The sequence below is a fragment of the Pinus tabuliformis genome, chromosome 6 (assembly GCF_031772625.1).
Source record: "Pinus tabuliformis cultivar Carrire ecotype Pingquan chromosome 6, CPIR1, whole genome shotgun sequence".
In the NCBI taxonomy this organism is placed as follows: domain Eukaryota; kingdom Viridiplantae; phylum Streptophyta; class Pinopsida; order Pinales; family Pinaceae; genus Pinus; species Pinus tabuliformis.
The window spans coordinates 1190947231-1190973110 of record NC_142292.1 but is presented as its reverse complement, the minus strand read 5'-3'; positions in this window follow the sequence as shown (position 1 = coordinate 1190973110).

Sequence of the window (25880 nt, the reverse complement as noted above, 5' to 3'; positions counted from 1 at the left end):
GGCAAAGGCGAATGTGTAATACCACTATGTGGGAGATATAATATACATTAATAAAAACCATTAAATTTAATAAATTTTATAAGTTGTTAATTCAATTTAATATATGTTAATTTTAATTAAAAAAATTACATTATATTTTTTTATAAAATGTATCATTGTGTAAATATTTATATTAAAACTTATCAATTTGCTTTAAAAATAATATAATATCTTTTTATATTTATATTGTCATTGGATTAAGAAGTCATTATAACAATAATTATTAAAATATTATAAATTATAAAATTAAAGAGATTTGAATCCAAGTAAGAAAGATAATAAGGGCTACATGCTAGTAACGCCGCTTAGCTTAAATATAGCTTAATTAAAAAAAAAACAAAGACAAAGGTTTCATCAAAAAAATACAACTAATAAAATATTGTATTATTGAATGCCATCACCAAAAATTAAGAAATGTGATTAACTAATATTGTTTATATGAACATACATATATCTATATCTATATGTGTGTTTTATTTTTATTAATATATACAATTGTTTATAATTAAATTTATTAAAATATATTTTTAATATAATAATAAGTCAACTTAAATTGAAAATATTGTGAAAAAATTAGTAAATACAAAAAAATAAAAAGGAAATAAAACAAAAAACAAAAAATTAGTAACTAATAGAAATGGAAATTACTCAAGAACCCATAATAAGCCCTGAACCAATCACCTTACAAATAAATTAATTTAAATAAGAAGAAGAAAAATAAAAAAATTCCTATGTTAAACTATGAATAAGTATCATAAATTTTTGGTCAAAGACAAGCTAATCCCCAATCAAAAGAACCTAATCCCCAATCAAAAGAACCATGCTAGCTGGTATAATAATAATTGTGTTTAATCACCTAACCTTAAAATTAAAATATTATTAATTTATTTTAAATTAATAATAAATTTATCAAACCAATAATTTAAAATATGAAATTAAAAAAAGAGAAAGAGAAAGAAAAAGGAAAAAATAAAAAATAAAAACAAAATTTAATTCATTATAAACCATTTAAAAATTATTTTAAATAATCATATTTCATCTATACACCATTATATATAATTATACAAAGACTACATACTTATATTAAAAAGGAGAAGAGGTTTTTCAAAAAATAAAAAAACAATAAATATATTTGAAAATACAAAACTTAAAAAAAAAATTGGAGTATAATTTTGTTCTATATGTATATATAATTTAATTTAATTTAATTAAATGATAAAAATGCAAACAAATTTAATGGTTAAACATTTAATTTATAAAATTAGGAAAAACTCGTCAAATAAGTTAAGGATAATGTATTATAAATTTTATATGTTGTTATATATTTAAATGAGTTTTTTGAGAAATCAACTTAAGATATGTTAAGTTTAACTATTTCTTCTTCTTCTTTTTTTCTAATTTCTAATTTTAATTTTTTTTTTTTTTTCTTCGTGGGGCAGATTAGAAGTCAATTGGTTTATTGTGTGATTTTAACTCAACAAAGTATTTGTTGGTGGTATTCAAAAATATGGAATTGGTCAATTCCTCTAAAGTTGAAGTGCTTTATATGGTTGGGTCTTAGAAATCGAATCCAAACCGGGGATATCTTTATTAGGAAAGGTTTATATGGCCCCAGCATATGCTCTATGTGATTAAAAGATTCTGAGTCTGCCCCTCACCTTTTCTTCAGATGTACTTACTCTGGATCCCTTTGGAATGAAGTTCTTGGTGCTTTAAATATCAGAGCTCCTGACCTAAATGAGCCATTGGATCTATGCCTCCATTGGTGGGATCAAAATATGGGATCACTTAAAACTCTTTCGGTCTTCATAACTTGGGGAGTTTGGAAAACGAGGAACAAACACATCTTTGAAGGAAGACCCAAAGAAATTGCAGGTATTCTTGGCTAGGTTTTAGGTTTCTTGTATGATTATGCTAAGCCTTGCAGGTCTTTTGGAAAACGTCCTTTCTGATTTCCCCTTGGCACCATTTTTGCATATGTTGGCTTCTTTGATGGTGCTTATTAAGCAACAATTTGCGGAGGCGGTGCAACCATCCTCATGTCAGATAACACTTCCTTCTACATCTATGTAAACACTAGATCTGGCTCAAATACTAAGGTTGAGGTGACAGTTGTCTCAAACCTTCTTTTTGTGGCGGCATCCCTGAAAATCTCGTCAATCAGCGTTTATGGGGATTCGAAATGTGTGGTGGATTGGCTATCAAGAAAGGGTCCCCTAACGGTCCTCTCCTTAAGCTACTAGCTAAACCATCATGGAAAATTTTAGGGGCTAATATTCACAGGTGGGCTAATTTTCCATGCTTTTTTCAAAAATAAGATTCACCAATTTCCATTTTTTCTAAACTGATTCACCCAAATTTTATAGTACACCTTTATTTTACCTTAAAATTTGCTAAAATATTATATCGACTAAAATAATTTCATTGGAAATCAAAATATTTCTACAAAAATATCACCAAATTTTTTACAATTTGCATATTATGGACTAGTAAGATTCGCCAAGGTTTTTAAACTTTAGGATAAACTTCCATCCTTAAAATTTCCCCTGTAAATCATATACTCCATATAAATGGCCTCTTTCAATCTCTGACTTTCCATCACATACTCAAAGAATGGAACAGTCAAGCTGATCTGCTATCCAAAAAAACCCTTCAGGAGGAGGAAGTGAAAATCTTCTTTGATGACCAAAAGGGACTTCAGTTGATTAGGAAAGGGTCCTTCGTAATTCCAAGCGACATGCAACTGATTCAGATGGACAATAAGTTCAAAAACTTCTTATAACTAGTTTATGTGATTGCAAGCTGGCTGGTAAACATCCTTCCAAAAAATTTGTTGCAGGTGATGCTTGAATGGATAGGCTGATAAGCAAATCAATAGTTTCATCATTTTTTTATTTTTTATTTTTCTAGTTGATTATGTATTTCATTATTCTAGATTTGTGGCATTCAGCCTGATCAATGTGTATTTTCTTGAGTTACTTTGGTGATAGGATCTTGTATGTTCTCTGTTCATATCCACAACTTATTGTATTTTGTCAATTTGTACTCCTTTAATAGAATGGATGATGTCTCCAATTTGGAAAATGTATCATTTCGTAAATACAAAGGTTATTAGCACAAAGGAGATAGTGTGAATGATGTGATCATTATATAATAAATTCAATTGTATAATTTTTTTAATTTTTAATTTTTACTTTTAATAGCGGGTTGGATAAAATTTGTCTTTTATTAAGGCATTTATAAAAAATGTTTGAATAATGTAACAAGAGTTGCATGTAGCAGATGCCCTTGGGGTTTGCGTCATGAATAAATAGAAAATAAAAATTAAGTATTAATCTTGCATTTTTGGAATAGTAAGTTTACAAGAAGATTTTTTCATAATTATTGTGAAGGTTAGATTAATTGTTCTTGTGAACTATGAACACAAGTTTAATGAAACTAAGTATATGTGCAAGTTATTTTTTGTCGTATTTAAAAAACGGTTTCCAAGAATTTAACATAGTTGTGGCAGTTGCCCTTTGTTCGGTTCTTAGTTTAGAGGCCCCACCTCTTACTTTAGCTGACAAATATTCATAATAGTTATTGCATCTTACATCTAATCTCTTGTCTACTTTCTTGTCTAGCTATGTCCAATTATTTGAAAGCAGTCATATCCATTGTAATCAATTTGAATTGACAATAGAAAAGAATCATGGGTTGGCTAATCAGATATTGCATATTGTTGAAGCCAATCCATCATTTAAAGTTTAATTTACATTATTAGAAGATAGTTTTATGTATATTCGTTGACAAAACACACACTATAAGACATCATAAAGAACGAGTTCCAAGAGTACAAAATGTTGGTCAGAAAAATTGAGGTTAAACCTCTATCTTAAGGGAATGAATTTATTCATAATAATAAGTTATGTAAATTTTTTAATTCAAACATCTTAAGCTAGTCAATTAAAATCATTCATACGAAAGGATCATAAATATAACATGAAATTCAAGGGAGAATGCTTAGTTATTCATGATATACATGTTTTTGATGTATATCATGAATTAATGTCCATAGTTATTTATTAATCATTTAATTTATATAAGTATATTAATTTTATTTTTTATTAATAATTAAAAATGATTAATTTTTTTTTTTTAAATATAGTTTAATACCATCTAATTGTTTTATATTTTATTTATTCATTAAAATATAATCTTTAAATATATAAATAAATTTAGATTACAAACTTAAATGTTTAATTTAAAGTAAAATTGAAATCAACAAAATGGTACTATGGTTTTGGGCAATGAGACATTTCAAATTTCCATTAACAAGATAAAAGTGTATGTAACAAGATATCAATAACACAACTATTACTACATTACCTTCTTCAATTTTGATCGATATATGGTTTCTTCTAGCAAATTACTGTGAGAGCTTCATTTATGTCAACTCTTCTAAAATGTACGAGTGAATTCCTTAATTTGCTCGTCCAAACTGTCTTTTTCACCATTTGTCTCTGCCTGTTTGAGATTTTTATTGGCTTGGGGGACATGGGTTTTTTATTTTTTCATGCATGATTAGGGTTTCAAATTCATATGACAAATCTTGACGAAGAATTACATGGATTTCACTTATTAAGTTATTGATCATCGATAAACCAGTTCAAGTTTATGGGCTCATGGTGCTGAAATTCCTATCATGGACTAGGGATTTCTTATATTGGATATCTAGAACAAACCCATTGGATTCTCTAATATTGAATTTCCAGTCGAAGAACCTAAATTTAGTTTCCTTTGTCCTAGACAAGTCAGCATGGACTATGTGACTTTCGTGTTCTGGTTTGGATGAGGTCTCCCTTCACTTTGCAAGGTGTTGATAATCATGTTTATAGGTGTTGATAATGATGATATGAAAGCTTGGGAAAATCCATTAAGACCTGCTGGATTGAGATCGCTGCGCGTCGGGAAGCCTGAGCTGCTGCGCTTGGCTCTGTTCCGCGTGGTCCGCTCCTGCGGATCCGCCCTGCCTCGTCGCTTCCTTGGTGGCTGTGCATGGGTGTCCTCTTGCCTGCGTTTGCCCGCCCTTCTCTCTCCTTTTCCAGCTGCGGTTAGGGCTGGCTCCTCATGGAAGATCCAGACCCTCCTCCGGGATCTTCCTCCTCCCCTCCCCCATCCTCTGCAGCTGAGGCCTTCAGATCCTTGTTGGCCTCGCTCCCCAAGAAGAAAGCAGTGGAAGCCGCTAAGTTCGTCAAAAGGCTCGATGACATCCCTGAGATCGCCCTTCCTCCCGAAGGTCCAATCCAGGTAGCCCTTTCGTTGTCGAAACGTGCCCTAGTGGGTCAGTTTACAGGTCTCTGGTCCTCTCCTAAATCAACAGAGAGCTGGGTCTCCAGAAACTGGGCTCCGTTGATCCAGGGCCAGGTTACATCTTATTTTCTTGGAAGAGGATACTTTCTTTTTGAATTCTCAGATAAAGAAGACAAAGATCTCATATTCAGAAATGGACCATATTTCATGGGACCTCAAGGGCTATACCTGAACAAATGGACGCCAGATTTCGATCCGGCAATGGACGTGCCTTCAGTAGTCCCAGTATGGGTAAGACTCCCCAATCTTCCGGTCCATTGCTGGAACTGGGATTCCCTGAAGCACATCAGGAACACCCTTGGGAAATTCATTGATAGGGTCAACAATAGAGACCAGTATGACTGCGCCAGAATTTGCGTGGAGGTGGATCTGGAGGTTGGTCTTCCTGAAGCTGTCAAAATAAGGGTGGGCCCGTGGACACATATTCAGAAACTAGACTACGAGAAGCTGCCGTTCAAATGTCGGAAGTGCCAAGTCTATGGACATTTCGCCAGAGACTGCCTGTCCAAAGGGGTTGAAGATAAAGGGAAAGAGGAAGGATGGAATCAGGCGAAGAGATCCAGAACTACCTCCAGGAAGGCCACTAATGCTAACACCAGAACACCCCAAACAGTGCCTACTCAGAAGCAGCCCATGGAAAGTCAAGGAAACAGATATGAGATCCTGGGATCAGAAACCATAGTTTCCCAGGATACTGAAACCCCGAAAGAAGTCTCCCCGACTAAATCTAAAAGTGAACCAGAGATTCCCAAAGAAAAGACATCTGAAGACGAGGAGGAAACCCAGGAATCCGACGAGTCGGAGGAAGAAGGGGAAATAGGGGAATCACAATCCACCCCCAGAAGATCTACAAGAGGCCGAATGTCAACAAAAGAAAAAAGGGAACAAGAAACATACAAAGACAAGCTCCAGGGCAGCCAGCCTACGCTAGAGAAACTCCTATCAAAAACGCCGAAGACGAAGAAGGCCCCAATCCAGAGCTCCAAAGGAGCTCTCCACAACAAAAATAAGTAATGAAGATTGTCTCCTGGAACTGTAGGGGTATGGGATCCAAAGCCAAGGAAGAGGCGATGAGAAGTCTGATAAGGCAGGAATCCCCGGACATCCTCCTCATCCAGGAGACTAAGATGGAGGAATCATCCTTCCTCCAAGCAAGTAGAAAGTTTTGGAAAAAAGATGGCGCGCATGCAACTTCGGCTCGGGGAGCTTCAGGAGGACTTGGGTCGCTCTGGAATCCACATAAGTTCTCCCTCATCTCTAAAACCCTAAATACTCATTGGATATTGTTAAAGTTGCAACATTTAGAATCTAATACAATTATGAGTCTAGTCAATGTATATGCTCCAAATAATGCAGGTGAAAAGAAATTATGTTGGGACTCCATAAAAAATTTGGCAGACCGGGAAGACTTGGAGAACATCATCATTGCAGGAGATTTCAATCTCACCCTCCTGCCTTCAGAAAAGAGAGGAGGCAGTATTGTCAGAGATCCAGCAAGAGAAACAGTAGAGGATCTCATGCAAGGCTGGGATCTGATCGATATCAAGCCAACCATTGGCAAGTTCACATGGTCAAACAAAAGGGCTGGGCCAGGACACATAGCGGCAAGATTGGACCGCTTCTTGGTTCAAAGCTCCTTCCTACTCATTGGGCTGGAAGCTAGATCGCGCATCCTGCACAGCAGTACATCAGACCACAAACCTATCAGCCTGGAGTTGCTGACTTCTCCGGATCTGGGGCCTATTCCATTCAGATTCTGCTCTCTCTGGATCAAGGAGGCAGACTTCATGGATAAGGTCAGAGACTGCTGGAAAACCCCAGTCAAGGGCTCTGCCTTCTTTGTATGGGAAGAAAAACTCAGAAGAGTGAAAGCCATGCTAAAAAAATGGGCCAGGACCTTGCCCAACCCAGCTGAGGAAAGGAAAAAAACTCATTCAGATCTGGAACGGCATCACCTCCATTTAGAAACAGCTGATATTTCAAATGAAGACCTGGAAAATGAGGCCAAGCTTCAACAAAACTTCCACAAAGCATGCCTGGCCGAAGAAGAGTACTGGAGACTCAAATCTAGAAGTCTTTGGTTTAAATCCGGAGACAGGAATACCTCTTTTTTTCACAAGCAAGCTCAAGCTAGGAAAGGCCGGAACTCTATCAAAGAAATAAAAGAAGAAAGCAGTGTTTTAAGGGACTTTGCTAGCATAAAAAAAGCAACCTCTGAACATTTTGAGAATCTGTACAGAGAAGATATCAGAGCAGACCACAATCTCAGCCTCTTAGATGCTGTTCCTAAGATCATCTCACCCAAAATCAATCAGGCTCTGGAAAGCATAATCACGCCCAAAGAAGTCAAGGAGGCTCTATTCGCCATGGAACCGGATAAAGCCCCGGGCCCGGACGGTTTCACCCCAAGATTCTTACAAACATGTTGGCAGATTATTGAGAAGGAATTCATCAAAATGATCTAGAAATCACAGAACTGTCAGAAGATTGGAGGCTGCACTAATTCGGCATTCCTAGCCCTCATCCCTAAGGAAAAAGGGGCAAACACCTTCAGCAGATTCCACCCAATTTCACTATGCAACATCGGGTATAAAGTGATCACCAAAGTGATAGAAAACAGGCTGAAAAGATTCCTCCCCAAAATCATTCCGGACAATCAAGGGGGATTCATCAAAGGCAGACAGCTAGTGGACAACTTCGTGCTGGTCCAGGAGGCAATTCATTCCAGTCAACGTCGTAAGGAAAGAGGTATGGTCATCAAACTCGACCTATCAAATGCATTTGATCGTGTTAATCATAAATTTCTGTTTGATGTAATGCTTAAAATGGGATTCGGGCAAAGCTTTATAAAGTGGATAAAAGCCTGTATTGCGGAGCCCTGGATTGCTCCTCTAGTGAATGGAAGGGCCGCTGAATTTTTCAAAGCCACTAGAGGACTGAGGCAGGGGTGCCCTCTTTCACCCCTCCTCTTCGTCATTCAAGCCTTTGTTCTTAGTTTTTATCTGAACAAAAAGCAGCAAGATCATGCTATCAACGGGCTATGCATTGCAAGAGGAGTGAAGCGTATCAATCATGCACTTTTCGCTGACGATACTCTTCTCCTGGGAACTGCAACTCTTCAATCAGCCATCAACTTCAAAGCAGTTTTGGATGACTTCTGCAAAATCTCAGGCAGTGAGCTAAACAAGGGGAAATGCCAGATCTTTTGTTGGAATACTCCTGCTTCCACTGCTTCCTCCATAGCTAGATGTTTGGGATTCTCTACCTCCATTAGTTGGTCCTCTTTCAAGTATCTTGGGCTGCCAGTCTTCAACAAGAAAGTGGCAAGCAAAGACTGGAATTCCCTCATAGATAAATTCAAATCGAAGATGAATTCCTGGGGTTCCTCTTGGCTTAACATCGCTGGCAAAGCTGTGTTCGTCAAAGCATTCCTCAACAGCCTACCGATCTTCAGATTTGCGGTCCATCTGGCACCAGTGGGAACTATAAAAAAAATGGATGAATTAATCAGGGGATTTTTTTGGAGAGGAGGCAAGCACAATGATAAGAAATTCTCTCTAATCAGTTGGGATATAGTCACAAAACCTTATCTCGAAGGAGGATTAAATCTCAAAGATCAGTATGCCAAAAACCTTGCTATGGGAGCCAAACTTGCATGGAAAATTATTGCCCTGAATCCTAGTTGGGCTCAGATTGCGCTATGAAAAAAGTACTTTAGAGGCCCAATGCTCCGGTGTTTAGACCACCCTAAAGAATCGACCAGATCGCACCTCAACATTCTCCTTAGAAAAATCGCGCCGATGATAAACAGTTGTGCCCATTGGGTTCCCGGTAATGGTAAGAAAACGCAGGTTTGGAAGGACAAAATAATGAATCGCCCCCCTTTGGTAGACACAGGCAATTTTACAACGCTCAGAAATTGGATGGAGGCAGCACACATACACACGCTGTGGGATCTGTCGGATTGGACAGAGAATTACTGGACGGGCTGGAAGCGGTTGCCAGTGCCCAGTGATCAGGAAAATGAATGGACGAAATTCAAAGCCCATCTCCATGGATTGGCTCCCCTCCACGCCAACAGAAAGGACGCAAGAGGCTGGGAAAACAGTCGCTCTGGTTACACAGTCAAACAGGGTTACTTCAAGTTCTTAGAGCGTCCAAACGTCCCTCCCAACCCAGCTCCCTGGGCTGGGATATGGAACTTTCCGTCCATTCCAAAAATCGACCATTTTTTTTGGATTCTTAGCCACCAAAAAATTCTTACCGAGGACAGACTTCAAATCAGAGGATTTAAGGGACCATCTAGATGTGTTCTTTGCAAGTCAAATTCTGAAATTGCTCTCCATATAATGATCGATTGTAATTTCACTAAATCTGTTTGGCAGGATCTGCTGGACAATTGGCATTTTGATTTCAATTTCCCCACTTCAGTTCAAGAGCTGTTTGCAGGTTGGATGGCCAGATACCCAGGCGCTCAACCAAAGAACAAAAAGATCAGAGCAGCATGGAGTGCTTTGCCAAAATTCACTAGTTGGCAGATCTGGTTAGAAAGGAACAGGAGGATTTTTCGAGACAAAGCTCAGGATCACAGAATAGTAGCTAATACAGTGAAGTGCCAATTAAGTGAGTGGTTGGAAGGCATAGATGACGACTCAAACCTCAGTCAACATGACAGAGAGCTGGGAACGGCCTTCAAGATTAACTTCCATAAACCAAGAAGCCCGTCTCCAGGTCTTGAAGTTTGGCAAATCAGGAAAAATGAGATCGAATTTCAGGAATGGTTGTTCAAACAATTAATTCCATCTCTTTTTTTTGATGGAGCAGCTAAAGGGAATCCAGGGAAAGCTGGGGCAGGTGGTCACATTATCATGCCAGGGAATATTTCTTCTCATAACTTTGCTTGGGGGCTTGGTCATACATCAAGCATGCAAGCCGAGGCTCTCGCTCTCTTGCAAGGGGTAATCTTCCTCAAGGAGCTGGGAATTCGGGAAGCAAACATTCTCGGAGATTCCCAAGTTATTATAAGAGCTGTGGCGACCAACTCCAACCCTTCTGATCTGCATCTAGCCAGGCTTCTCTCCAGAATCAAAAGCATCTCAAAATCACTTCGCTTGACATATTTTCATGTCCTAAGAGCAAATAACAAAGCAGCAGATGCCCAAGCAAATATTGCTGTCCATCTAGAAGCTGGAACCGTTCTCAGAAACAAGGATTCTCTGTGGTCTCCTATTCCATGAAAAATATGTTTTATTGTTTATTATTAAATCAGTTTGTCTGCACTTTCCATCTAGGACAATTAGCATTCAAAGTTTATTTTGAAAATTGTAAAAAGAGAAAAAGGATAAGAGAAAATTCCAATCCCCTCCTGGCAGAACAGCATGTTGGAAAGTGCTCCTCACGCTGTAATTGAATTTGTGGCCATTGGCCAAGCAGATAATGAAACACCATAACCGTTCTTGTTAAAAAAAAAATGATGATATGAAAGCTTGACGTATACGACCAATGTACTTGCAAGCCCCGTGTACCCATTTTTTTTCTTTTTTTTTTGTCGGTCAAAGAACTTCTATTAATTCATCAAAAAAGTAGTATATCATGCAGTCCATATCATCCCCGCTCTCCTGGCTTTACTTCGACAAGATTTGTTAGCTAGGAGAGCGGTATAAAAACATAAAAGATATTGACAATATCTACATGAATTCATAGACAAAAAATCCTTACAACAAAAAACAAAAGCAAAACTAGAAAACAACCAACAAAGAGAATTTACAATGGAGGATTTGGTACCTTGGCAGCACCTTGGCCCACAGGGTGGCTCGACCCTTCATGAACATGAAAGTCGATGTGAGCCAGTCATGCTTCAATTTCATCAAGCCTTTCACTGGTCTGACACTGACTCTGATGCATAGAGGCAAGACGATCTAGGACTTCCCCTTGCCTAAACTGAATGTCATTAATTTAGGCATTGGCCTCATTGCAGTCTTTGTACCATTGTTCACGTAGGTAATCCAACCTAGCCGTAATGTCCCTTAGCTGCTCAACAATCGTGGCAAGCGAGGGTAGTTGCGAACTAGTGCAAATTCGACATGAAGCACACAGGGGAACTATAGATCCAAAGCTCGCATTAGAAACAAATTGGATGAGACTCCATGGTTGGTTAGAGACTGCACGCTCCTCCTTTGAACCTTTTGCTATGTATTTCCCCTTCCCCCGGTTAGAACTATGGATCATGAGATAGAGCCAACCAGTGAACCTTTGGGATATGAACTATATGGATTCCTAATGTTGTGGAGGTAAATCCCCTCTGTGGACAGAGGCGATCCCTACTAGCCCAGATGTGGTCTAGCAACAATCAAACAACGCTACATTGCAGGTTCCTAATTGCAAACTAATAGACCAATAATAAAGGCCTACCTGGATCCCAACGCTAGTGCTTGTAGAAGAGGTAGTGCTCCCGTTCCTTTGTTCCGACAGATCACAATCCTCACGATCTCCGTGAATAGACACCTACACATGCAAAGAACAACACAAACACAAGCATAAAATCCAGCATATGCAACTATATGTCAGTTAGAAAGGACATAACTCATCATCATCACAAATAATAACAAGAGTGGAACCATAACCAATAGTCGTCTATTATTGATAAACAAAGAAGAATACAACCATAGTTTTGACGTCAAATCCTCCTTTGGCTGGGTGATCAGCAGCACATGCCTTGCAAAGCTTGTTGGGAATGGGGAACAAGCCTCTCTCTCCTTGGTTACTTGGACAAGAATCTCCTCACTTTAGATTTAGCTTCATGGGAATGAATAAGGCTCCTTGTAGCATGAGCTTAGCAATTCTTAGACTTTGGGACTTAGAATTTGGGAACTTGGAGACTAACTTGTCAAAGGCAAATGGACAAGCTTTTATAGATAGAGGAGAAGGAGTTAGGGTCATCCACAAGATTCATGGGATTGGCTTTATCACTAAGAAGCTTCCATGAGAGGTGGAGAACTACTTCCCTTCTATGGAGATTCGAAGCCCAACTGAACTAACTCAAGATGGAATTAGTTCATGAATAGGTTAGGAAGAACCTTCGTAAGTTTGTTTGTGAAAAACTTTACCCAACTGGGCTGGCGCGAGTGCAACTCTGAGACAGAGCGCCAGCTGGTGCGCCCTCTTTGGAGGATTTCCCCCATTGGTGGGAGTGATACACAGTGGAACCACGCCAATGGAAAAAGGGCTATTTTTATGGGTATTATGTAGAAGGTGTCTTCAGGGCATATGAAGTACATACTCAAGGGGATACAATGCAAGTGTTTTCAGGATATGTCACTTCTCACAAGTCCCCCAATAAGTCCTCCAATGTGCGGGAGAAGGGGTAACATGGACAGTGACAAATTACTGTGTAACAGATGCCCCCTAAAGTATGAGGCCCGAGAGAGAGAGGGGTGAAATGCTTTACAAGAACATGGCCAACTGAAAACACTGCCGCCAGAGAACCTGCATGAAGAAGTACAACTGATATCTCAAGTACATGATATATGTGGTATGGGCGTAGCCATCCATAGCAGAGTACATAAAAATCCAGATCCAAGGTATGGATGCAGCCATCCAGTGAGGATCGATAAACAGACTCAAGCATGGTCGCAGCCATCCAGTGAATGAGTCATGTAATAATCATAATAATCCACAAAATCGCAGCCTAGACTCTAACAGAAAAAATCCAGGGTCTTGCGCTCCATCTCGATCCGAACAAAGTACAAGTTCAAGCATGCGAATATAGGAGTCGAAGTCGAACATGCAGGAACATCGTCTGATTACCAGCCAATGGTGAAAATTGTTAACAGACGCGAGAGGTACCACCAATAATGACAATGGCCCTCAAGGTACTATAGGTACAATTTACAGCGTGCGAATCAGTGAGCTGGCGTCGAACACTCGTAGAATCATCCGATCGGAGGCCAATGATGAAAACCTCACGTCGAACGCGAAGAACCTGCCATTGAGGCATGCAGGCTCCAAGGCACCTGAAGGGAGTCTCTAGGTCAACTTCCTGGATAATGAGTTGAAGTCGACAGGAAGTGACCTTGATCGAAGGTGGGCCATAATGTTTCCCACATCATCGACACGAGACAGAGAACGATAAGATGTTTTGTGTGAGGTATTAGAGGGAGGTTGAGTATTCTGTAGAGGTCAACTTCTCTTGAACATATTGGCGGCACAACAGTGGACTTGGCAGTATTTGACATCAAATGATCAAGGGTCATGGTGACGAGGTAATGAGCATATGAGAGGTCAAACAGGATAACCCAAACCCACGGAGGAAAGTGTAAAAACAAGATGAGATGTCCCCACCCAGACACGAATGCAAACAAGTGCCATGTTGAAGAGCGACATACTGCCGACACGACAATGATTGTGGTTCCATTTTCCCCACCATTTCTGGCGAGTACCCCAGTTATTTTTATCAACAAGCTTGACGGGGATAGCATATGCTTGTGAGCGTCATTTCAACAGAATCCAATGTCATCAAGTTTTAATGAGCCTGACAGAGGAAGAACTTGGCGTCTTTTCATGTTTAGAGAGTTTGAAAAGACAGCGGAAACGGAAACTCCAGGGGTGTCCTTTTTCGTAAAGTTGTGTCTCTCGAGTCCGAAAAAGTATAAAACAATGCTAGAAAGAACCGCCCGATCATTACGATCGAGGAGTACTTTTCATAAGTAGTGATTTCGATTTGAAAAAGTAAAAAAGCCATCGAAACCACGTCGCTTCGTAACCGTTAACGAACCTAAAATGACAAGGGTCCGACAATATTTTCGTTTTTTACACGGTCGGAAAAGGGTTTAAAGACGACTGCCTCTTATTTACGTTTAACGAGTCAAGAGGAATAACTCGGCAATCTTTTCACATTTAGACGGTCAGAAAAGAGCTAAAAGAAGACCTCCATTTTTATTCTCTTTAACAAGTCAAAAAGGGAAAAAAATACTCGGCAATATTTTCATATTTTACGAGTCAGAAAAGAGCTTAAAGGTGACTCGTCCTGGAGGAACGAGTGGTATAAAGGGTAGCAACTGGTTCTGGCAATGGTGGAACTTCTCAAAACATGTAATGGTCAAGAGGCTGGCTAACAAAACCACTTGTAACTGCGGTCCCTCAGGAAAGGAAAACAAGCAAGTGAAAGCATATGATCGGCCAAAGAGATGTTGGCAATGGGATGAACCATGGAGAACTTTGCTTGGATTCAGTTTCATGTTTACACAAGCTTGAAACGAAAAACTATGCTTGTTATGAGTTCGCATGCCCCCAGCATAATGACACAAAATGAGGTACATGCCCCCCAAGCTTCATTACATTCAACAAAGTGGATGGAATGAAGGTTCACTTTCGAGATCTTGGAAAGACTCGACTGGTATTTTACGAGATCTTAATCAAAAGACTCGATTGGGAAAGGGAGTTGTTTCATTTTTTAATGAGGTTGACATAGTAAAAGAACTATCCTCATAACCCTTGTTTCATTTTTTTAACGAGCTTGACACAAGATCAGGAACTATGCTCGACAACTCCTTGTTTCATTTTTTAATGAGGTTGACACAAGATCAAAACTATCCTCGTGACCCCTTGTTTCATTTTTTAACGAGCTTGACACAAGACAAGGAACTATGCTCGGGACCTTGTTTTGTTTTTTAATGAGGTCGACACAAGATCAGAACTATCCTCGACCAGACCCAGTTTCATTTTTTAAGGAGCTTGACGTAGGAAAGGAACTATGCTCCGACCAGACCTAGTTTCATTTTTTAAGGAGCTTGACGTATGAAAGCGAACTATGCTCCGAACGAACTTCATCATAATGAACAGGAAGTCGTTGCTTCCAAGGGTGTCACTCCCGGTGGAAGGACAACATCTTGGAAGTCAAGGCCCAATGCCCCCAGGACATCATGCACGACGGCATCATCACTAGATACATGCACGGGATAAGTAGCCACGTAGTTGACCTGCGGTGGGGCAGACACAACTAGTGGATAAAAACCGGGAGGGGATGGTAGCTGCGCAGGAGGCACCGGGGGACTAAAGAACGATAGTTGATCTATAGTCACGATTCTTCCGTCGTGTGGAAAACAAAACACACGGAAAAGCGAAGAGACAAGGGCCCCCATGGCATAAACATAGTCACGACCATGGAGAAGACTGAAATCTAAAGCACCTTGGGTAACCAGTACGTCTATATAGACGGTTTTGCCTCCCAAAGTAATAGGGAACTTCGGAAGGATCCCTAATGGTTGACTGGTTCCTCTGTCAAATGCTAACAGATTCTGTGCGACCGGCACAAGCTGTGGGGAACCCAAAGCTTGCCAAGTAGTGGACGGCATAAGACTGACAGACGCACCTTCATCCAGAACAGTGCCAGGTACTGCCATAGCACAGGCATGTACTGTAATCTGGAAAGGCACATTGGATGGAAGGCGGAAAGCAGTCAGGTGACTCCAGTCGAAGGAGACGGCCAAACTACTTGGTGGGGGAATTGTATGATTGCCCCCATGCTCTAAAGGAGCCGAAGGAGGACCCCCTTGATCAGCAAGGATAGGAGGGTCGTTCTCGGACTCAGGAGAATCTGACGAGACAAGAAGAACACGAGCAGTAGAATAATGATGCTCCTCCGGAACAGAGTAATCAATAGGTGGTGAACCCAAGTTGACACTCTCTCCGACCAATGGTTGGTCTGGAGCAGGCTCGGCATAGCCAGGTTCGGGAAGAGGAGCCTGGACAAGAGAAGAATCTAAATCAATCTCTTTGTCAACAGGGAGACGATCTGCAGCTGCAGAGAGACGTTGATAACCAACGGGAAGTTGGGGTGATGAAGCTGTAAGACTTTCCAAAACAGCGGAAGCTTTATCCATGAGCGGACAAAGGTGAAGGGGATGGTTTCCTTCACATAGTCTACAGGGGATTCGAATCTTCCCTTTCTCTTTAATTTTGTGAGTCGAGAAGGTAGCATCGCCATGAGCTTCAGAGGACGATGAGGGGCGGGCCGGATCGCGAGACCATACTTCTAAGATCCTGGGAATGCCAGGACAATCACGAAGAAGGTGGTCATCCTTGCACAATCTACAAGGAAATTTGACCTTCCGCGGAGGAGCAGAAGGTGGCTCGACTTGAGTTGTACTTTTAACCTCTCGCTTAGGAGACTTCTTCTTCTTCGTCTTCTTCTTCTTCTTCTTAGCCACCTGGTTACTTGAATCCAGACTTTCACCAGGTGAAGTAGAAGATGAGGACGCAGAAACAGGCGAAGAAGGGGAGAGGTCCACCTTAGAATCAACATGATGTTTTTCGGGTGGAGGAACTGATTGATTAGCAGTTGAGACGGTAGGGGCCAGAGAGGTTGAGAACAACCAAACAGGCAACCCAACAATTAACCCAGGAAGGGACAACGTTGCCATGTAAGTAGCACCAACATTTCCAAAAGGAGGGAAATGACCAGGATTCCCATCAGAGGGGATGCCTAGGTTGGTAAACTCTGGAAAATTTGCCATCACAAACGAGAAAGAACCCTACTCAAACTAACACAAACAAGATCTAACCGGGTAAATGTGAATCGTGGCCGAATAAATTTTAAGACACAAGGACATAACTTGACCTTTTCATCTTTAAAGAGTCGAGAAAAGGACAAAAAGATGACTCTAGTCGCCTTCGAATGTTTAATGAGCCTGAAGTGACAAGTGCTCAGATGGACCTTTTCTTTTAGGGAGTCCGAAAAGGAACGAAAGTGATTACTCTGGAGAAACTAGGCAAAAGGTTTACCAGACAACCCGTAAAACTGCATATACACCTTGGCAATCATATGAAAACCAAGGACTTTCCGTACGGTAGTCAATATTCCCGAATGCTGTGTTCGGTGCGTTACCGCTTGTAAGGCAGCAGACACGACTTCCTATGGATAAAGGATGATAACCTAGTGGGGTCTCCCCATATACTCGACGGTACGTGGGAGCTCAAATCTGTACTAGACCACTATTGCGTCACAAAAGGAGGAATCATCCAACCTTGAGTGAAACAAAAGTGACTAGGTTTAACAATGTCGGAGCACGTCTCTAGCCTAGACCTCTAAATGTGTGCATTATGTTCCAATGCGTTGTTAGATTCATTCAGTTCATTTTAAAGTTGATCTTGGATTATGTTTCAGTTTTCAGGCCCTACCGTATGTAATTTCTCAAAATTCCCTAAATGCAAACTATATGCCAAAATATGTCATTTCATTTGATGAATGCTAGTTACGAGAGGGTTTGAGAGCTTTCACACAAACGAAATGATCACAAAACAACAAAGAACTTCCCTAATGCAGCTAATGGAAATTAACAAACTTTTCTTTAAGATCACTAATCACTAATCAAAATGAAAAGTTCTAATTCTCATTAACCAATACAAAGCAAAAGAGATTTTTTTCTTTTGTTGATGGCAAAATGCACTAAAAAAACTTTGAGAAACGACAACAAAAGAGTAAAAACACAAATTTCACTCAATGCAAACACATTCAGTTCCCTAAATCACAAATCAAAACTCCAAAGAACAAGAAAGATCCCAAAGACACTAATGAGCCGTGTAATCTAGGCTCAAAGTGAGACGAAGCGGAATTCAAGTGAAGACAAAGCAAGTCACCCAAACAACGCAACAAAACAATTTACAACCACCAAACAAGTGCAAGGGAGTAATCAAAGAATCGAATAGACCACTAGAAGATCAAAACACTTGAGGAAGGCTCGACACATAAATCCACTAGATGCCCTAGGGCTAGAAATGTGAAATCGATAGAAAAAGCAAACACCCAAAGGGTAAAGATCAAAACCAGTCAAATCACACTCCAACACACTCAAGTGGTCTAAGAAAAGGTACCTAGAACAAAAACCAAGCTCAGAGGGCTCAAAGACAAGCAAACTTCAAAAGTTCCCAGTCCTGGCGCGACTGTCAGGCTGAAACTAGCGCCTTTCAGGTATTGGCGTGGGTTGTCAATGTGCAACTAGCGCCAATTGGCGCGACTGTAATGCTATAAAAGAGCACCAGCCGAGTTTTCTATGGAAAAATAAAAAACAAACGAGCCAAAGCTAAGTCAACAGTACCCAGGTACACCAAGGGGCAAGAAGCAACACAGGGACTCAACCCAGAAAGCTAATCAAGCAGGAGAAACCAAGAAACAACCAAGAAACAAGGCAAGTTCCAAGCCGTTCAGCTCGTAAACCAAACTGGAGATGGACTGAAGTGGCGTTGATCTACTTTGCTAATGCAGAGCAATAGCGTTTCGAAGGCTATCTGGCTGTACTTCAGGCTCCGTCTAAAGTTTACAAATCAAACAACAAGACAAAACGAAGAACAAGACAAAAAGCCAACTCCCCAGTGGAGTCGCCAAATTATTGTGGAGGTAAATCCCATCTGTGGACAGAGGCGATCCCTACTAGCCCAGATGGGGTCTAGCAACAATCAAACAATGCTACAGCGCAAGTTCCTAATTGCAAACTAATAGACCAGTGATGAAGGCCTACCTGGATTCCAATGCTAGTGCTTGTAGAAGAGGTAGTGCTCCCGTTCCTTTGCTCCGGCAGATCACAATCCTCATGATCTCCGTGAATAGACACCTGCACATGCAAAGAACGACACAAACATAAGCATAAAATCCAGCATATGCAACTATATGTCAGTCAGAAAGGACATAACTCATCATCACCACAAATAATAACAAGAGTGGAACCATAACCAATAGTCGTCTATTATTGATAAACAAAGAAGAATACAACCATAGTTCTGACGTCAAATCCTCCTTTGGCTGGGTGATCAGCAGCACATGCCTTGTAAAGCTTGTTGGGAATGGGGAACAAGCCTCTCTCTCCTTGGTTACTTGGACAAGAATCTCTTCACTTTAGATTTAGCTTCATGGGAATGAATAAGGCTCCTTGTAGCATGAGCTTAGCAATTCTCAGACTTTGGGACTTAGAATTTGGGAACTTGGAGACTAACTTGTCAAAGGAAAAAGGACAAGCTTTTATAGATAGAGGAGAAGGAGTTAGGGTCATCCACAAGATTCATGGGATTGGCTTTATCACTAAGAAGCTTCCATGAGAGGTGGAGAACTACTTCCCTTCTATGGAGATTCGAAGCCGAACTTAACTAACTCAAGATGGAATCAGTTCATGAATAGGTTAGGAAGAACCTTCGTAAGTTTGTTTGTGAAAAAATTTACCCAACTGGGCTGGCGCAAGTGCGACTTTGAGACAGAGCGCCAGCTGGAGCGCCCTCTTAGGAGGATTTCCCCCATTGGCGCGAGTGATACACAGTGGAACCACGCCAATGGAAAAAGGGCTATTTTTATGGGTATTTTGCAGAAGGTGTCTTCAGGGCATATGAAGTATATACTCAAGGGGATACAATGCAAGTGTTTTCAGGATATGTCACTTCTCACAGGTCCCGGAATAAGTCCTCCAATGTGCGGGAGAAGGAGTAACAGGGACGGTGACAAATTACTGTGTAACACCTAATCCTAGGTGGAAAATTACAACGTGGGAAAATTAGTGATTGGGTTTTAATGGATTGTGACCCATGTGGGTAAGTTGAACTAATGTCAGGCAAGGGTCAAATGCATAAAATGGATGGGATGACATTGAATCCAACCAGTGATACCATAAAATATGCACCATAGGTGTTTTATGATTAATTCAATCATATTCCTTATTTATTTATTTACAAAAACATTTAATAAATCCATGTTGGCGCTGCACCATGAATAAACTCTATTTAGTAATGTTGAAGTTTATCCCACCAAGGTAATAATTTCCAATGTTATAACATTATGACATAATAATAAAAATGTCATAAAATCTCATTTGAATGATTAGCTAACATTTTGTAGCAGTGCGTATATCACAAGGGAACAATTTGAAGACTTGACAAACTATTTCAACGGAAATCGTATTCTTGCTTACCTACCCAAAGCAATATAGAATTAGGTAAATTATAAAGAATAAATGTAAATAGAAATGCTAAATATTAGATACATCTTAGGAGAGAGAGATACAAAGATACAAAGAGAGACATGACCTGAAATGCATGCAAGGAAGGAAAGTAGTTGTATGGCAGAGCTTGCGTTCATTTCATGTGTCTGTTGAGTGCTCCATTAGTTACCACACTTGGATCATCCACCTTTCTTACTGATACAACCTTTCCTTCCTAGCGTGAATGAACCCATGTTGTATGTCAATGATCCTAAACAGGTGCATCGTAAGTAATGGCTCGTCGTAATGTCATCCATTCTAGGTGTTGTCGCTTTTAATGGCACTCGTAGCACAAGTGCTTCGGGAGACATAGAAAGCTTCCTAGAGACAACCTCTGGTTTGATTGTAGACCACTACCTAAGACATCTTAAAGAGAAGAGTGCATGGAAGAATATCTGTGAGGGGGTTTCTGCAGCACTCCAATTGTCACGTAATTAAAACAACAATAAAGGGGGCTTGGTTCAATAGTCTGTCATCCAGGTAAACTCAAGCAGTTACAAGGATCCAAATGCTCAGGGGATAAATCGGGCCAACCTCAAAGATAAATGTCTAGTACTGGTGGCCGACACACAACAATAGGCAGCTTTATATTGAAATTGTAAGAAAAGTGAAGAGGAGGAAAGAAAGGAGGGAATTCGATGCATAGGGCTTAAACCAGACATAATCCTAAGCAGCAATGTTCCAATAGAATGATGGAATTCGATGCATAGGGCTGTAAACAACACAAAATCCTAAGCAATGATTTTTCGATAGAAATATGGAAGAGGGAGGAGATGAAAGAGCAGAAATAGTGGAGCGTAGATTAAGGTTTCAGACCATATTACTCATGGTCACATTTGTATCCAAAAATATCAAGCAAAACACATGTACTGTTGCTACTTGGTAACGAATATACAATCATGAACAAGGGAGAAACCAACAACTTCATCACACTATTTTAAAGGAAGAAAAACATATATGGAATGAGATTACAGAGGTGAAAACATATTGTGCATTGATCTGCTTGGAATCACCAAGGAGTTTCATTAATACTTGAAGGGTCCAAATACCATTCCATTACATTCAACATGCATTGCTTTGATCCCTCATGAACAGGCCATTTAGAACCAAGAATGGAATCTCAGAATTCAGTCCCCCGCGGGTGCGAAATTCCAGAACCTATATTAAGTGTTTCTACCCTTTCTTTATAAAGAGAAGGGGGGGATTTGAATCAATACTTTACAAAAAATATCTTCGCTTGAGGTCCAACTGTCTCGGCGTGCAAGGCTTTGCTGCCAAAAATGATTACAATCGGGATTTGATCCCTTTTTGGAAATAATTAGAAATTACAGAATAATCAGAAATGAAGAAAACTGAAAGACGATGGGAGGAAGTATCCCCCTGCTGTTTCTATGAAAACCCCTGGTCAAGCTATGTCTCTGTCATCGTGCGTCCCTCTAGCTGCTCAGCTCGTCCCTGTCACTTTCACCTTAACTGCCTGAATAGCTCGTCCTCCGAGTTGGGAGTGGGTTGATTATGAGTGCCTGTCGCAGAGTAGAAATGGAGCATGTTCGATAGTCCTTCATTGTGTATCGAGGTGGAGCCCCATGCCTCCATTCACTATCTGAATTAGTGCGGTGAAGTAGTCGAATTCATTTCAATGACCTGTGTAGTCCTTGGTTTCTTGTTGCAAGGGCTCCTACAGTATTAGCCCATATCGCTCTGCCACTACCCCATACTTCTATTCAAATTCTCAGCTGTCGACCCATTCGCCTTTAAAGCTTTGTACCATGCTATCGGGGCATCACTCCATCGAGACCTTTACGCTAAGAGGCATCACAGAACAACGAGTCCCGATCTCCTTTGGCCCCCCTTGGTTTAGCCCCTTTCAATGTTTCTGTATCATAGGACTGAGGGCTGTGACCTGTGGCTTAATCTTCAGGTGCTAGGGTCTTTGGACTCCCTTCTAGGGGATTTTTCCTTTGTTGCATAGAACCCCGCAGGATTGGGCCCACCCGGGATATCGCAATCAGAGTATAGGAGAGGGACTTACTACCATATTACATAGAGCCTGCCGATTGCCCAGATGCGAGACTTCAAGAAAGAAGGATGCATAAACTATTGCATCTGAGAGGGTTCTCGCCTATCGCAATCACAAGTCAGAGGGAACTTCGGCGGAGGAGGACCTTTGACATGTGCGATCGTTGATGTGCGAGATTGGGCCCTTTTGAGCTTAGCCCTTCGTCCTTCGACCCCCATGTGATCGCGAGCCAACCCCCTTATAGGAGCCCCTATATCGGCGGTTTCCAATTGACGAATTCCTTATGATGCCCAATGTGCTGATACCTATGATCGCCAATTTGTAGGATTGATGACGTCATTAGTGACACATGTCACTTTATGAGTGGTGACACGTTTCACCCTATTTTGGCCCCTTTTGACCCCTTAAAATGCCGAATCTACATGCCACGTGTCCTTATCGGATCAAATTGTGCTCTGCCATGTGGCCCCCTGAGGAGAGAGAAAAGGGCCCTCATGCCCTTGGTTTTTTGCTACAATCCTTTGTTAAATGGTCTTCGGTCCCTCCCAACACTTTAACACTATAGGCTCGAATTTTAGCTATTTAGCGCTATCAGCATATTTCTCCTGCAATTCCTTTAAGGGTGATTTGTTGTAAACGCCGATTGCTGATTATGATATGTGTGGGCTCTGCTGATCGCCGATTTGACTGTCCTTTGCACTATATGTTGACCCTTGACCGTTGATTTGCGATATCGCTCTCGGACCTCCGTTATGCGGGAAGTACAATATGTGGGACCTTCAATCGCTGATAAGACGATATGTCATGCCTTGGACCCGCTGATAGATGATTTGTGATATCAACGATTGGCTGATCACAGATTTCACTGTCTTCCCCTAATACTGCTTTAGAAATGCCCTGATTGCAATTACCCTGACCCTTAGTCATTTTCTCTTTTATTTTTGGTTTTCAAAGGCTACCTTCAATCTGCTCTAACTTCTGATCTAGGAGTCCATTTTTGGACTTCCATATACCGTTGGAAAGCTTGTCCCGAGCACTATGAAATGAAGAGGGTCTGACTAAGCTTAGAGAGATGTTTTGGCTTGGAAGGTGACTTCAAAATTCACTACTCTTTTTCATTTTGGACAATTGAAAACTCATAATGCATTGAGTGACAACATTGGTTCCAACTGGGGACAGTGCCTTACTGGCAAGGTGCTGAGAACCTGCAAACTATTAGCCTTCACCATTGGGCATGGAGTCAGAAATATAATGAATCTATACAACCAGAAAATCTCCATGGGACTTTATTTGCTGGGAGTACTTTCCTCATCAAACTAAAATGTGGAAATAAAAATTCTAACAACTGTAAAGTAAATGCTCAGCTAGTGAGCTTATTTATATACACTCCTACTTATATACAAGGCTCAATTCACCTAAGTGATTTCAACCCTCCAATGGAGCTATGCTAGCATTTGGGTGCTGGACCTAATGCCTTCATGCTGCTAAAATTAAAAAAATAAAACAAGTATGCACCATGAAAAATATTCAACCAAAAAGCCTAATACATGCTCAAGGAACAACCTCTGTTGCTGACTAAAGAATGTCGTCATGTAGTCAGCTACAGGGTCGCAGAACTGACAAGAAAGATTTGCAGTTGCCCTTTTTCATGTAAATTCTGCTGACCAATATTTTCTTGGTCAGGGAAGTTGCAAATACAGTTCGACTCCTCAGCTTCAGATTTTTTGAGCAAAACTGGTTGCTGGAAGCGTCTTCCCCTCTTGCTGGTAAATAGATCCATTTGAAAATCCTCAACCATCTCATCCTCCTCTGAATGATATGAATCATAAATCAGGGGAGGTTCTTGATCCTGTTCTCTGGGTGAAGGATGTGCATTGTAAATTGGAGCCTCTTTGCTGACCTTCTGGTGGGCCTCCTCTTCTTGTGCAGCTTCCCATGACTGGGAGATTTGTGTCTCTGCATCACTTGAATCTCCAACAGAGTCATATTCATCATAGGAAGGAGAAACATCAAATTCGGCTGAATAAGATCTCTGAGGGTTTATCTGCAGCTCGATGATGTTTCCTTCTTTGCTTTCTTGATCATTGGGCATTGCTTCTTGATGTGAGTGGATATCTTCTTGGAATGGAGTCTCACAAACATCTCCAACATGATCATTAACCTTAGGAATATTTTCAACATTAAACTATGCACAACAATCTTCAAACAGAGCATTCGGTGGATATAATCTTTTGCAATAATGATTGAATGTTATATGAAAACTCTTTAACGAAGATATGCTACCATGAGGTATGGTTTTGTACCAAACTATACCATCCTCATCTAAAGAATACATGAACAATTTCATTTGTACATGTTCAAGAAAAATACCCTTTTGTTCCATGCATTCATGAAAATATTTAAGGTGCTGGCCAGGCCTTCTATCTGTATTCCCACTGAATCTAGGAAAATAGGTATTCCATTCATGAAATGAAGGGAAATGATTGGGATAACCAATGATAGAAGAAAAATCTAGTGGGGAAAATTTGTTGGCTAGGAATTCGGGAATGTCCATTTAGGAAACCTCCCTAGATGAGTGATCTCAGTTTCATAGGTAGGGAAAGTTTTTGGCTATTTTAGCATCAGAGTGAGTATGAGGCTACTTGAAAGCTAGGACGATCAAATAGATATATGGACAGTGGAGTCACCAGGATGTTTACCATAAGATTGAAACATTGGAGTCGCGAAGGTGAGATATCTTCAACCCACACTTCCCTTGCCCACCTAACAGAGGGAATGCAAAATTTTTTCGTACCCATGGAAAAATATTCTAATCCATTCCCCGGCAATGGCGACAGAAATATGTTGTCGCTTTTAACGACTCTCGTAACACAAGTGCTTTGAGAGACATAGAAATCTTCCTAGAGACAACCTTTGTGGTGATTGTAGACCAATTCCCAGGATATATTAAAGAGAAGAGTGCATGGAAGATTATCTATGAGGGGGTTTCTGCAACACTCCAATTGTCACGTAATTAAAAAAAGAATAAAGGGGGATTGGTTCAATAGTCTATCATCTAGGTAAACTCAAGCTGATACATGGATCCAAATTCTTAGGGGTTAAATCGGGCCAAACTCAAAGAGAAATGTCTGGTTCTGGTGGCCAACACACAACAATAGGCAACTTTATATTGAAATTGTAGTAAAATGAAGAGGAGGAATGGAAGGAGGGAATTCGATGCATAGGGATGTAAACCAGACAGAATCCTAAGCAGCAATGTTCGGCATAAGGATGGAATTCGATGCACAAGGATGTAAACAACACAGAATCCTAAGCAACGATTTTTTGATAGAAATATGGAAGAGGGAGGAGATGAAAGAGTGGAAATAGTGGAGCGCAAATTAAGGTTTCAAGCCATATTACTCATGGGCACATTTGTATCCAAAAATATCAAGCAAATATGTGCACATTAC